We start from the raw sequence: 15,055 nt of genomic DNA on the forward strand, positions 1-15,055 counted from the left end.
TGAAAATGAGTAAAAAGAAGATTATTTAATTAAAATTTTTGTCAAAAATGTTATTACAGCATTTCTTTGGAAGTTTGTTTCATATTGAAACGAGCCTCCAGTTCAAAATTTTACAATCTCCTGTAGAAGAATATTACCTTTACAGTCATATCTCAACTTGCAAATCCCTTCCAGTGTCTAGTCCACTTTTTTAGAGAGCAACTATGACTCTACTTCCATTTTCACTTCAAGTCGCCTTAGCTCTTCTGACATGAGTGGACAGCTGTTATATTACAGAGCAAGTAAAAGGCATTACTGAATGTCCTGAACAAACATTTTTATTTGAGATCCATGAATGGTAGGTTTTGAATCTGATGAAAGTTACTTTAGAAGTTCTTCATTATGAATTTTCCCAGCAGCTCCTGAGGCATAATTAAATTTTTGAATGCTGACTTCCTAGTAGGGTAGAAGACATCCAGATAAATCTTATTTGTGATATGCATAAAATACTACATCTCATGAGAGTTATTGTTTCTGCAAGCTCCTTTTAAATCATGTTAATCTTGGTTAATATTTTCGTTTCCTGGAGGTAACCAAAGCCACTAAAAAATACAGAGGGAGTCTTGGCTTCTGCATGCATAGAAAATTCCAAATCAGCTATCGCAGGACAAGGTCTTTAGAAAGAAATAGGTAACACCTGCATTTGTATAATAAGGAGAACAATGCTCAGTGCGCGGTTCGTGCTAAGTGCTTTTGCAGTGATTGAATCACATTTTCCATGTGAAATGTTCTATGGGAAAGCAGTGAAGGCAACTGAGATATAATATTACACATTATAAACTATTCTCCATCACTGTAAAACTAATTGTGAGAGGTGTAGCTCCCGGCAGAGATACCTACATTGTTAAACAGGTGCCCTTGCGTTTAGAAGGTATAAAAATACATGTCATACAACGGATTTGCCTTATAAGACATCCTGAAGCAATTACTTTTACTTGTCTGTCCTTCCAGTGATGATAGCACACGCTCCTGCTCCGGTTTTTCTCAGTCTGGGCTGGAAACAAAAAAAAAAAACATCATTGCTAATGATCTGTAGCCAAATACATGTATTAGCATGTAAAGTATTCAAAGCTCTAAGAAAGGTACTCATGGTGATCTCTGAGCCCAAACCACGTCAAATTGTTGTAACAGATATTAATGTTTTAAAGTAATTCTTTTCTCTTTGTCTTAGGTCAAGGCACTCTCCCCCATTTCAGTTTCCTTACTTCACAGACAAGTTTATAAATCATACATTTTGTACAAACCCTCTCCACAATTTTCTGTGAAGACATGCAGCATGCTACAGCACATGTTAATCTTGAGTTTTCAGTTTCAGTTTTGCAGCTTTTTGTTACACTGTTTTTACTGAGTTCCCTGATGTAAGAAAAGAATTCACAATATAACGATTTTGAAGCTAATTATTATGACATTTAATAACTACTTTCACTCTCTGGATTTATTTTTACTCATAAATATGAAAGTTAAATCAAACTACGAAAAAAAGAATATTATGAATGCACTGCTACTGATCCATAACATTTTCATACAAGTGATGAGCTGAACACGGATTCTTCCAATTCCATAAGGCAAAAGCTTTTTAATCTTTTTCCCACTGCCCACTTCTTTTTTTCCCAGCTGCTACCCTAAGCTTGGAGGATCAGGGTTCTTTTCCCCTCTTTGTTCATATAAAGTTTGCTTTGTGGTGAGACACATGGTTAAACTCTTTAGCACTGTTTTTTGCACAAATGTCTGTACTGTATTTGTGAACTGGCAGAGGGGTAGAAGACAGTTTTGGATTCATTTGACTCTGATATGATGTTTGACAGAGTGGTGACTCTAGCCTTATTATTTTTCCATGTAAGCAAGGAACAGACAAGCCAGTGTTAATCTATTTTCAGCATGTAACTAGACCGCTGTGTAGAAACAAGTAATTAAAAGATACAATGCCTATAATCAATTGCATACAGGTTATCTTTGATTGCTCTTGCAAAGGACAAATTACACACAAGCCTTTTGCAAACCAAGTGGAAAAAAATAAGTTCCATTATCTTCCTTTTGAACTCACTTCTCAGCGAAAACAAGGACGTTTCTATTCCAAACCTCCTGGTTTAATTAAAAGGACACAAACATCAGATGATGTTGCAGTATATCAAATGTTGCCCTGAAACAGCAAGTGATTGAGTAGTTGGGGGTGGGAGAATTTCTTCTCCATAAAGGCTGGTCTTTCTCACTCCGGCCATCTGTTTGCTCATGGTGAAAAGCCCTTTTGCTGGTGTCCTGGCACTGCTTTGTCACCATGTGCTTGAGGGACATTCAATCTTGCATCTTATACATGCTGCTCTGTGACACTCTTCAACAACGGAGCTTTTGTTCTGGCTAAGAGTCTCCCTGGTCAGAACTGCTAACTTGGACATCAATATTCTTCAGGGATTGTCCAGGAAATCATCCAAACAGAAGGAAAAAGAAGGAGAACACAAGCCTTTGCATATAATCCCTCAACAGTTTCTAACCTGCCATATTACATGTTCAGAGTGCCACGGGAAGGCCCTTTCTGCACTATTTAAGCACATCTTCCATTTATTTTCATCAGTAAGCAAGCTATCATTTAAACATTTCTGGTAAATACTTGTTTCTGTAACTATAATGATATTTATTATATTACCATTATTTATTTTGTACATATAATACTATGTATCTATTGCTCATTTTTATTCATTTCAACTAAATACGACATTATAATAACTAAAAAAAAAACATGAGAGACATATCAGCAGGCATATTCCAGCCGAAGAAATAGTACTGCAGTAGTTTTAGGAATCCTTCTCCCGGGAGAGAAAGAGTTTAATGGGCAAAATGTAATGTGGATTTCAAATTAATTTCAGCCAGAGCCTTTGAAGGTAGATAGGATGCATAAGCGCTGAGGTATGCTTGAAACAATTACCAACTTAGAGGTCCACATGGAACCCATTAAAATAGTTTAGCAGTCCTTGGGAAAAAGGGAAAATTATTTTCATAATTGTTCCCACTGTAATCGCAAGGGAAAGCAAGTCCATCTTTTTGCTGACCTATGCTACCATGCGCTCTCCAGCATCTCTCCTCTAAGCCTTGTTTATGCATCAACATGCAGGTAGATTTAGATCTCTGATGCAACCTCACTGCGAAGCTGATGTTGGCTGTCTCCTGGAGCGTAGCAGTAATCTGTAAGCATTTGTGCCTCTTCCCCCTCTGTTTTTCAACAGCTCATATGTAGCAAAACTACAGCCTTCAAAAGGAGTATGTTAATGCTCTTAGCATCAGTGTCTGGGGCTGCTGTTAAGAAGCGGAGCAGGGAACCAAAAAGGAGCATGGAAAGCATTCCAGAGAAAGTATCCCAGAAATAAAAAGAAGTGGAAATGCTTCTGAATTCACAGAGATGTATTACCCTGAGCTATCCCCTAGGTGAACAAAGGTGAGATGGGTGAGGAACCCCATATATTAATATTAAGGCCCTCTGAATCTAATTGCTTTTACTGAAGGGAATAATAAGGCTGAGGAATAAATGAGCTGTGTATGGTATGGATTGGTGAGTATTTGACATTCATTGCCTAAAGATCAAGTAAGTCACAAATTACTAGAAAATTCTCCACCTTCTGTCTTGTCAATGCCAGGTCAAAGCAGCTCAAATTACAGCAGCACTGGGCTCGGTGTCTGCTGGAAGCCTGAGGAAGACCCTGATAAAGGAACACACATCAGAACAGCAGGCAAAGTGGTAAGATGCTCTACAACCACTTTAGGCTCACACGACATCCTACAGGCATTAGGTGTGATTACGGTCTGCTCTTGGGCTTTGATTTATACGTCTGGAGACATCAGGAAAACAGAGCCATTGTGTGCCTGGCCCCTGTGCTGAATCTCCAGTATTATGGCTGGAGAACAGCCACTGAGCCGTTCCAGGCCTCATTCGAGACAGGACTAGGGTTGATGCTCGGTGTTTGTATTCTAGCAGTATTGACTTTGGCAAAGCAGGAGCTGTGACTGGTTCTAGTGGGTCTCCATAGATGGCAAAGGCTTCTGGGTCTAGGTCTGCTGAAATGCTGGAAGGAATACCGAGGAGACCAGAAGTGTGTTTGCAATAATATTAAGGGATGAATATCATCTCCGTCATCTTCTGTTATGCTGCCAGGCCTCCACAAGAAGTTTCCGGTAGCACAGTTCACGCTGACTCAATGTCTGTAAGCATATGTCTGGCCACTGCTTATTGGAGAGTTCCTGCAGCTTAAAAATGATTCTACTTTATTTCAGCAGGTGGCACGTAGCAGTAGGCAAAAAAAAAAAAAAAGAAACCAAAGAACAAAAGAAAATAGTTCCCTATCCATTGTTGCCAGCTGCCTGAATAGCTAAGAAAGCTAAACACTATATAGGTTTCTTTTCAAATAAGGCCAAATTGCAGGACATCTTCTATTACTGCACCAAACATCACTGCAGATGTCAATTACATTGGATCTTTGATTTTCTGGTTACAGAATAATATGAAATTAAAGGAGAAAATTATGGCCATAAATGCCTCTCAGAAAATTGTAGTATACAAAAGCGCTTAAAATTACTAAAGAATAAAAGAGTGACAGAAAAAAAAAAAAGGCTAGGTAAATTTATTTGTTTGAATGTTGTGTAACAAAATCAACAGGAAGGTGACTTGGGTCCCTAACATTCAAACTGATTATGAAGAACGTCAAAATCCTAAAGGCACAGTGGGACTCTTTTTCTTTAAGAAAAGGGAATGACATGGTTCTTCCTAAAGAAGGCAGCTCCGTAAACTTTCCAGCTATGACGAACACTCATAATGTACTCTTAAAACAACCAAGAGGAACCTGCAGACAAAAAATGAACACGTGCTTTGTCTGAAAGGACAGAAAACACATTTCCTGACAGGTTTGGCATCATGTGCTCAAATACTCCCTGTCCCACAGTCACATGCTGGAGATTCACTTCTTGTGAAATGCCAAAGCTGTCAGTCACAGTGATTTATTGCACGCTGCATTCCCAAGACATTTTATGAACAGAAGCTGAAATTTCCAGAAGCTATTAGAATTCTTTTAGCCTAAAACGGATATGTGCAACGAAACTAAGCAGAGAAGATAATGTATTCTAGGAGACAACCACAACCCAGTATGGATATTATTTTAATAATATGGATCTCACAGATCGTCAGAGATAATATTACAAATAAGTATCACGCTTTAAATCGATTAATAAATATTTGAACACAAACACTTACCACTGTGTAAAATTCACAGCTGATGTAACAATTTAAACCAGCTTGACACCTGCAGAAGAAAAAAAATTCAGTACCTCTTACGCATGAAGAAGTATGCACATGGATGATCACATATATATTCACATACACTCTCGTGCTTTGAAATAAAGAGCCGATTGAAGTTATATCCATATACCGAAGATGCTTACGCTTTAAAGAAGAAGGGAGAGGGAGCAAAATGAAACTACGTGAAACACAGTACAAAGCAGCAATTAGCCTGTGGTTTTTGGTACATAAAATGCTGGTCACATGAGTGTCTTTCTACTCTGCAGAGGTCAGGCTAGCCAGTGGACGGAAATGCTGCGAGTTCCCCTGACTTGTAACAACAGCAATAAAGACTCGCTGACTGCACAGCAGGGTCAGGCCTGGGGCACGCACGTGTAAGTTCAAGTGTTCTCCCAAGGAAGTCTGAAGTAAGAAAGTTAGCTAAGGAAGAACAGTTTTAATGTCAGAAAACCGAGAGCTTGATTCCTCCAATTTCGGTCAGGCTTGTTACTTGCCTTAGGAACATGGCGAGCTCCAAAAAAAGGCAGGCTGTACTTCCACAAACACGCTCCTCAACACTTCCAGGCGTCCGGAGGCTTTCTCAGTCTGTGAGGCCTCCTTGCTGGGATTTATCCTAACGTGGTGCTGCCTGGCCGGGGTTACCGAGGGACAGCTCTGCGCTCGAGCAGAGTGGATGAATACATCTGCCTCTCATCCCCTCGATGATGGAAAGTTTCCACGAGCAGATTCTCACCCTGAACAGAGCCTAAAACCTCCGTTAAGGCTGACAGAATGTAGGGCTGCTCTGGGTGATAAAAAGTTGCGTGACAATAAATAAGGCTAATGCAAAGCGCTGAAGGTGATATTTAATTACAATTCACATACAATCCGAATGGTTTTTTGGTACTTTATTGGCATCGGTAGCAACAAGTCTGGACTACTCCCAGTTACTTCACTGCTACCCAGTATACTGTGTCTGATGCAATACGTTTTCAGAGCAGCCAGATGCACAGTACCTGCATTTTCCTGCTTCTTGAATAGAAGACGGTTGCACAGAAGATGCCATCAAAAATCAGCCACAGTTCTCACTTAACAGCTGATACTGAATAGCCGCTAACAATTCTGTCAAATCACTCATCTACTGCAATGGCCACACTTCAATACAAGTAAGGGCCGACCATTTCAGTTGTCTGCGATTTGGATTGCTCTTTACATCAACTCAAAAATGGGTAGGCAACGGTATCTTTTTAGATCCACGTATACAAGGAGCAAAGCAATGAAAAATGAATTCCTCACAACCTTCAAACCACTGAGAGAGGGAACATGGAAGACCTGAGGGAGCAGAGCCAACGTAAAGGCGGAAGAGAGACAGCACACTGTGTGAAAGATGGACACTACATGAAATAATGATTGTCAAACATTACTTGGTTAGAGTAGAAAGCCAAAAACCACTAAGCTTCTAGAAGATCATTAGAAAGATCCACTAGATGAAAGGTCTTTAGGGAAGAGGACTAGCACTTTCCAGTTGCCGTAGGGCATGGAGATAACCAACAATACAGCTTTGAATTCAGCCTTTTTCAAAGATTCTAGGAATTAAAAACGCCCTGGAAATAACATTTTGCTCTCGGAAGAACAGTGATACATTTCATATTTGTGGCCTAAGGAATTTTCAAATCCCTTTTATTCACACAAGCATGCATTATTCTGCTCATATCTTATGTGAACAGTAACCTATCGTAGGTAATATACATTAATAATGCACACTTGTATCATCCCTTCCAAAGGATCTCAAGTGTCCCCAGAGACGTAGGCAGAAAGGTCCAGTTGGGAGTATCTTTGTGCTGAAGCCGTGGACGTGCCTCTCACCCACCACTGCAACACAGCCAATCTAGGAATAAAAGTAAAATTGGTGGAAGTGCCTTATCTCAACTTCCTTGCTCGTGGGAGTAGCGTATTTCACACAAGCATGATCTGACTACGGAACAGTTACAAATACTGAATAATACTGCTTAAATATCAAAGGACTTAAAAAGGGGTCAGTTTCCTCGTTGCTGTTTTGTGAATGCAGGCTGCTCACAACGCTTTGGTTCTAACTTACGCTGCTATGAGATAGAAACGCTCATGTTCACCATGATCTAGAGGATTACTGCGAATGAGAGTTAAGCAGGACTGCTGTCTCACAACACATCATGTCATACTGAGTTTTAGACAAAAGAATAAAGAATATTTAAGGGAAACCACGGAGTTAATGCAAGTAGTCCGAATGCAGTTATCTGAGTGTTTTTAAAGACACGTGCAACCAACGCAAGAAGAGGTGACCCTCAGAACAGAAGGATTCAGCAAGCTTCTTCAGTCTCAGCAGTAGAAATACTGGAATGTAAAACATCACAGTGATTGATACCTAATGTATGTACCTCTGTGGACAGGTAGATTGCATAAGAGGCAAAGTTAATGAAACTGCTGCAGTATTTCTCCTCTTCTTGTATAAAAATTAAGTAACTGTGGAGACCTATGCAAACGGATTTAGAATTTGGCCACCATCATCACCTCACTGCAAATGACACGGTGAACAAAATGGCCCTATTTTTATGTCTACTAACTCCAGCTATACGCCAGTGAAAATTTATGAAACTGCATGTGACAGACCTACAGATGATAAAACTATCCCTCTCACCGGTGTTAGCTAATATACCTTCAAAGAATTTCATTTAAATGGATTTTTAAATACTATGATGGTTGTTACATTAAAATATACAGGGCAGGAAATTCAAAGACTTATCAGCTTGAGAGAGATTCATTAGAGTGCGATGTATTAGTCTGTGGACTCATCTCCCTGATGAATTGGCCTCATTGCACTGAAGATTTAAAATCAGGCAAGAAAACATATTAGAAAATACTCTATAGCAAAAGCTGCTGCTCTGGGAGGCAGCTGGACTAACTACACTAATAGATCCTTCCCCTCTTGAAAGCCTATGAATCACGACCAGGAGTAGAAATTAGCACAAATATCAGCTGGTGTAAGCCCAGGTCTAGGCAGCCCACAGGATTTCAGCAAGAAAAGCAACAAGAAAAGGTTTTGAAATAAATCAGATGGGTACAGAATGAGGTAGTTACGCCCAGACTTGGAGAACTGAAGAATAAATCAACTCAGGGCTCAAGTGAAAGAAAAGGCGATCAATAAGGATGGAAAGGGAATAACTCCAGTTTATCTACATTTTCTCCACTTTCACATATATTCATTTTCTATGCTATTTTCACTTTGATGTCTGTCTACATTTTCATTCTCTTTAAACGTCTTTGCTTCTTCAGTGAGTGACAACTTTTTGTTCCTCCTTTGTCTATCTTCTCTCCATCATCTTAGAGCCCTTTTGCAGTCTTTCAATGTCTCTCAAGGGAAGAAGCACCTCACAAAATTAAGTACGCTCCTCCGAGTACAGATAGTCTGGGGGATTTACTTGCAGCTGCGGTAAAGACAGGCCAGTTATGCCATCTTTTTCAAATTCTGTTTCCTTACACGTGGACTCACCAGTTAATGCTCTGACGTTCAAAGCAGGTTTCCCATTGCCTGTGAATGCTCTACCTTTTTTAAATAAAGGTCAATTATTTACATACCTAGATGAAATTCTTGGCTTTCACAAACGTGACACATTGAAACAACAAGACTTCCAAGATCCACCCTTAAATTTCTGCCTGTCTGTTTCCTTCTATGAGAAATGGACTCAATGCTGTTGTGGGGTGAAACTGGTGGGATTCTTCATTTAAATTACAGTGTCAAAGAACTACACTCCTTTATGAAATAACAGTCTCTTAAAGTAAAATTAAAATAATCTCTTCAAACATCCAAAAACAAAGGGTCATACAAAGCCATGGTAAAACATGATTTACTGGGGCCTGGTGAATATTGCTTGAGCAGGAGTGGGCGTGGATGTGTGAAACAGAAAAAGAGAAGTGAAGAGCATCATAAGGAAAGGAAAATCACGAAGGAGCTCCAGAGAGCTGGATAAGCTTTGTCTGTAGCTCCATAAAGAAGGGAAGAGACAGAAGTCTGAAATTAAGAGCCAGCAGAAAGCAGCTGGAAACAGGAACAAAGACTCTCTTATTTGATTCCTCTTGTCCTGTTTCCCTGACACAGGACAAGAAGTTTTCCTGTTTTCCTTCTGCTCTTTCTGGGTAAGCAAGGCAGTATCAAAGATGAGTTTCACTCATGAGGATTGTATTTGTCAGTTTTACCATCAGTTTTTCCTCCTACATGGAGTAACTTGCAATCCCCCAAATCTTTTAACACCCTTGAGGTCAAAATGATTAATTATACTTATTTTTCCCCAAGTGGTACAGTGAATCTATAGTCATTACTTCTTACCAGGCACTTCAAGATTCTGGTGTTTCTTATCTTATGGATAGGCAAAGAATCATTCGTTAGAAGTAATAAATATCATTAAACACTGTTTTGTGCCTTCTGCTTCGTTGACTTTTTCTGTCACAAACTTTCAGTTGCTGCAATTATTTTTCATTTGCAAGTTTGCCAGCAAAAGGTTTAGAAATCAAAGCACCTGCAACACTTTCCATTCCTCTCCTCCAAAAAGAACTAAAACCCAGCTCAGAACAAAAAACTGAAGCTGGCAGATTTGACGTGACATGCACAGAGTTTTAAACTTTGTGGAACTTCAGAGCTCCAAAAGCACCAGTGTTTACTTTGATGGTCTGCACAGATTTGATCCTTTTTCATTCAGTTAATATTCAGTTAAGGTCTAGGAATAAAAAAGTAGTTTGGGTAGAATAAGAACCGTGATAAATTATAAGCAGGACATTAAAACTATTCATGGCATCAGCAGAAATTGCCAAAACCATAGGAATCATCTGACAACATGTGACTGATGCAGAAACAGAAGATGAAACCATAATGCTTATTTTTGCACTTTCAGCTCAAGGAAGTGCACTGAAGAGCTAATTTTGACACTTTGGATGAGCTCAGTGGTTTAGGGTCATGTCACATGAGTACAATGTCCTCTTATTCTTCACATAGCATCTGCACTGAAATAGTCAGAACCCTTCCCTGCCCCCAAACACCCCTGACTTAAAAGCAGTAAATGAGAACATGGAAACTAGCCCTTTATAACCTAGCTAACTTACAGAAACAATGGTGAGTAAAGAAATGAGTACTGAATTCATCTTTTAGAATTTTCTTTCTAGTTTGGCATGGAGCTAAAAACAAACTAATGTGACAAACAATAACGTACAAAAATACTGAACTTTCAGTCTATGTTGACTCTGTATGAGTCTGACTTGCAGATATTTGCTATAAAATATGTCCAGACCGCGGGATAACAAAATTAAATGAATAAACATAGAAATTCAACAGTCAACCATGCAACCAGGCACTTGGCCTTATGAGAGGAGTTGATAGTTTCTCTTAAACTCCGTTACATCAAAGATGTAACAATGGTAAGTGATGGTATGAAAAAGGAGATAACAATAAAATAGCATAATTCACATTCAGTCCAAATCATCCAATTTTATGTAGGTAAAACTCACATTAGAGAAAACTGTGAAGAACTGCAGTGGGACCCGAAGGTCTATGAAGAAATGGGGGAGCAGTAACACTGCGGTAGACCAAATCACTGTCAGCTGCATGCTGTGCCTAGCAGCAAGGTGTATTTATTACCTTACCCAAATTACACAGAAGCAAACAGGGAATCTTTTGGACGGCTTTACTGGCTTTCGGCAAGCTTTTGAACTAAACATAGTGTTCAAGAAGTAAATGACATGACAGGATAATCACTCACTGGAAATCTTTCATCAATAAAGAAATGCAAACAATGGTAAAAACAAATGAACGGAAACAAGCCGCTGTTAGCAGAAGACACTAAGGAATACGTAAAATTTGTCATTTTACAAAGTGGCAGTGAGCTCTTGCCTGGATTATGAAGTCAATGTAGGAAGGATACACTATGTCTTAAAATAAATCAGGATAATTTCCAACAAGCTGATCTTCTTCAAATACGGTGCTGCTTTTTGATAAGGTGGCACGGAAACAAAAGATTGATACTCAGTGTTGGAGAAGTGAAAGACCTCAGCATTCAGCTTCTTACTGAGAATTGAAGTAGTTCCTCACATATGGAGGAAACTAGATTTTAGGTGGTAAGGTATTTTAGATGCCTTAGGATCTTTTGACTCACCAGACAATATGGAAAAGTATCCAGGATCGAGGAAGCAGAGAGTTTCATGCAAGAAAGATCTTAATCAAAGAGTAATTGGGAATTCATTCACTGCTAGAGTGCCTTACACAAACATGGTTTCCAAACCTCTGTTTGGATAAAGAAATAAAAAATAGGTATTTTAAAGAAATTAATTACAAAGTTATTACAAAAAAAAGACTTTTAAGACATTTATTTTTCCAGGAACGGGAAGAGTTCCTTAATATTTTTATGAAGGTCACAGAATATGTTGCAGCGTTCCACAATAGCAGGCAGTTCTCTGTTGTTGACGGCATGCGGTTAAATCAAAAGGACTTGCAGGGGAAAAAACAAACAAGAAACAAAACAACAGAGATGAGGCACCTTCATCTGTTGAGAGTCCTCACGAAAACAGCACGGGGAACCTTTTAATGAGAAACGCCCAGCTGTGGTCAAACAGAATTAGTTTTCAAATCCCTGAAGGATAGGTGAAGCCCATCACAGGGAAAGGGAGTAGCAACTACACATGGGTCTATATTACATATGCCTATGCAGGGTTTATTTTATTTTATTTTACTTTAACACAGGCAGACATGACCAAGATAGACAGAACTTAGTGAGTCGAATATCATTATTACCGTGGCTAAGTGGCTTTTTCAAGGAACTTGCTCTCTTGACCTGTAGAAATCTTCCAGACTTCTCTTGGACAAAAAGCACCACAGTAAACAGATATTCAAGCTAGAGGAGACCTCAGTCAGGAAGCTACGTGAACTGCTTTTCTTTCAGTCCAGCTGCAATCTAATCATGCTAACATAGTGCTGCACTGCAAGTAACAAATCTCAGCTTTTGACAGTGCACTAACATGAGGCCCAGGAATCTCGATGCTATTCACACACACTATGGTAACACACTGCCTTTTACCCCACTAGCGCAGGCAGCCTTGTGCCATATTCCGTTTTGAGATATAGTCGCATCTGGAGGGAATGTTCTTTTCAGTCTAGAAGTAGAGGCCTCCGGGCTAAGTAAAAATAAACCAAAACTGTCCAGGAAAGAATGAAGTTTAGGTGAGCGAGCAGTTAGACCAGTTGTTCCTTCTCTTGTCTCTGTTTGCTGTATACTGGTGACTAAATGAACAACATGTTTGTTTTCAAGAAACAGGTTTTGAATCACCTAATTGTCGCAGCCTCTTGGAGGGAAACATCAAACCGGTGCCAAATACAGCGTGGGCCTCTTCTGTTTACATGGCTGCAGCTCCGAAATTTAGACTCTGCATGGTAAAAACAGGTAGTTTCCCAGCGAGTTAGGAAGAGGGGAAGAATTGTCCCAAGAGAGGTCGGAAGTCACTCCAAAACTTGACACAACGGTAGACAAGGTCAGAATGCTAAAACTGGAACAGTATTTTTTTGGCATAAGACTCAAAAACTCTTCGTTAAAAAGCTGAATAACGAAACATAGTGGTTAGATATTGGCTTGCTTTTTAAATTGCCTTTGAGGCAGCTGAAAGGGAAACAGGGATGAACTAGATAAAGATTCACCCAATATTATTCTTTTTTAAAATACAGAAATAAGACACCACAGGTTGTGCCTCTGAAGTAACTTAAATTCAAACCCAACCTTGATTCACAGCGTATAGTCAGAAAACTAGTAATAATATAATCCTTGGATACCAAGTACCTTGGATACCTTGTACGTCCACAGGAGTTAGCACAGCCTGTCAGGGCGCCGCGTGGCTGGTGGCTCCCCGGGGCAAGGGGCAAGTGTTGGTGGGGGCTCCCCCTGGATGCCCGGGCCCGTCCCGCGCCCCGAGGGAGAGGGGCCCTGGGGGCACCTGGGGCAGCCCCAGCTCCACAGCGTGGCAACTCATTTAGCCACCTTGCTCTTCCTCATCTCCCCTTCCAGTATGGCACTTGGGGATTTGGCTTATAATGTTTGTCCCTTTTATTCTCTCCTCATCCTCCTGATCTCTTTATTTTTTATTTCTCATTTAGCAGTACTGATTCCTGGGGGCACTAATTTTTCTGCTTGCATAAAGTGCTTTGCAATGCTCTGAACATGCTTTTTAACTAAATAAGTAGCAAAGAGGTAGAAACAGTAGAGAAGAGGAAGTGTGCACATAGACCTATAAGTTTACTCTTTTTAGTGTCTCATATTTTACCGGTGTAGGAAATTGTCCCTACTATTTCTGTCCATTAATTGCTACAGCATCCCTTATCCCACAAAGCAAGAAGCCTGCAACTTTTCAGCAAATGATACTAAGTCTTGAGACGAGTCAAACAAATGAGTGAATGCCTCTGTACGATAAAGAACACTCTTTACGGTCTCTTTCTTGACAATGGACTAGGCAGTTAATTTTCCTCCTTAGTCGCAGTCCAAAGAAACCTCCTAGCTGTTTGTATACGAGTCACTTCAGACATCTCGAATAACTCATTCCCCTTCTTAAATACTGAATGAACTTTGTTTGTCAGCTTGAAAAAGCTTCTTTATTCAACATACCGTTGCGAACAAACACAAACAGATCCTCTGCAGCACACTTTGTCTAAACAAACCCTTTTCTGCCAAGGTGACAATTAAGAAACCATTGGTACTGCCAGCTTGCCTGGTTTGCACAAAATCCTTTCAATTTATTACAGAAAGCTTAGCTGTGCTCTTTCCAGCATGCACTGTACTGTACTTAGCTGAATGGTGTATGGAACCAGCTAAAACCGGGCCTGTTTTCTAGCCTGACTCTCTGCACCCACATCGTTTAGACGCTGGGAACCTCTAAGCTTAATAAAATTCATCCCCAGCACAACTAGACAAACCCAAGGTCATACAGTCAGACTGCCACCCACAACATCAAGATCCTTCTGGAAAGGACTTGCCTGTCCGGCTCCAGGGCGGTGGACAACACCAGGACAAACGCCACGCAGACAGGTGGGCGATTCGGTTCACCCTGAGGAGTAGTGAAGGCCCTAACTCTTTCCTAGTGAGCTTAGACGCCTGTCTGATGTACAAACCTGACTGCGAGCTTACATGAATTTGACTTTAATTGCAGCCTTTGGTCTAAGCCTGCCATTCAGAGTGGATGGAGCTTTTAGGTTTGTCTCAGCGAGCTTCATCTGGAAAACTCTCCTCTGCAAGCACAGAAGTAAATATACCCTCTCATGTTCTTCAGGCAAGGCAAGATCTCTTCTCTCACGAAACCAAGAAACTTAAACCTCTGCTACCGCCTCTGTGTAAGACATATTAATGATACCACATATTGTTTAAATAAGATGCTTGAAGGGAACTAGGGCTAGGTTTTCCGATCTTATCTTCCTTTCGGCAAAACAATTTGCAAATTCAAATAACAGCAAGCCTACCTACCTCCAAATGCCACTGACTGTGACCAATATTATTTTTTCTGCACATATGTGAAAACAAAAGCAGTAAATTTAAGTCATCGTCAAAGCAAACCGATGGTTTATTATTTGTAATGAGAATAAGTTAGAACTAGGTTTATTCTAGTGTGTCATCTATGCGTAATACAAAAGCTCAATGTGTGTAGAGCCTCAATATTTTGTTTCATTTTCTGCGGTTACTTCTTTATGGAAAATGTCCGTACTCG

General features: G+C 40.0%; 1 long non-coding RNA gene across 4 annotated transcripts in view; it reads right to left on the bottom strand.

The window, feature by feature from the left end:
- LOC104150502 (uncharacterized) overlaps positions 1–15,055 on the bottom strand; it is a 76,457-nt gene that overhangs the window by 16,176 nt on the left and 45,226 nt on the right. For 3 of the 4 annotated variants that reach the window (XR_011137287.1, XR_011137286.1, XR_011137285.1), the window contains exons 2-3: positions 5,273–5,321; positions 880–1,033 (exon numbers count right to left, since the gene is read on the bottom strand). This is a non-coding gene — a long non-coding RNA (uncharacterized lncRNA). Of the gene's footprint in view, positions 1–137; positions 263–879; positions 1,034–5,272; positions 5,322–15,055 lie in introns of all 4 variants that reach the window. The other variant, XR_011137288.1, reaches the window with a different exon arrangement.

The sequence above is a fragment of the Struthio camelus genome, chromosome W (assembly GCF_040807025.1).
Source record: "Struthio camelus isolate bStrCam1 chromosome W, bStrCam1.hap1, whole genome shotgun sequence".
In the NCBI taxonomy this organism is placed as follows: domain Eukaryota; kingdom Metazoa; phylum Chordata; class Aves; order Struthioniformes; family Struthionidae; genus Struthio; species Struthio camelus.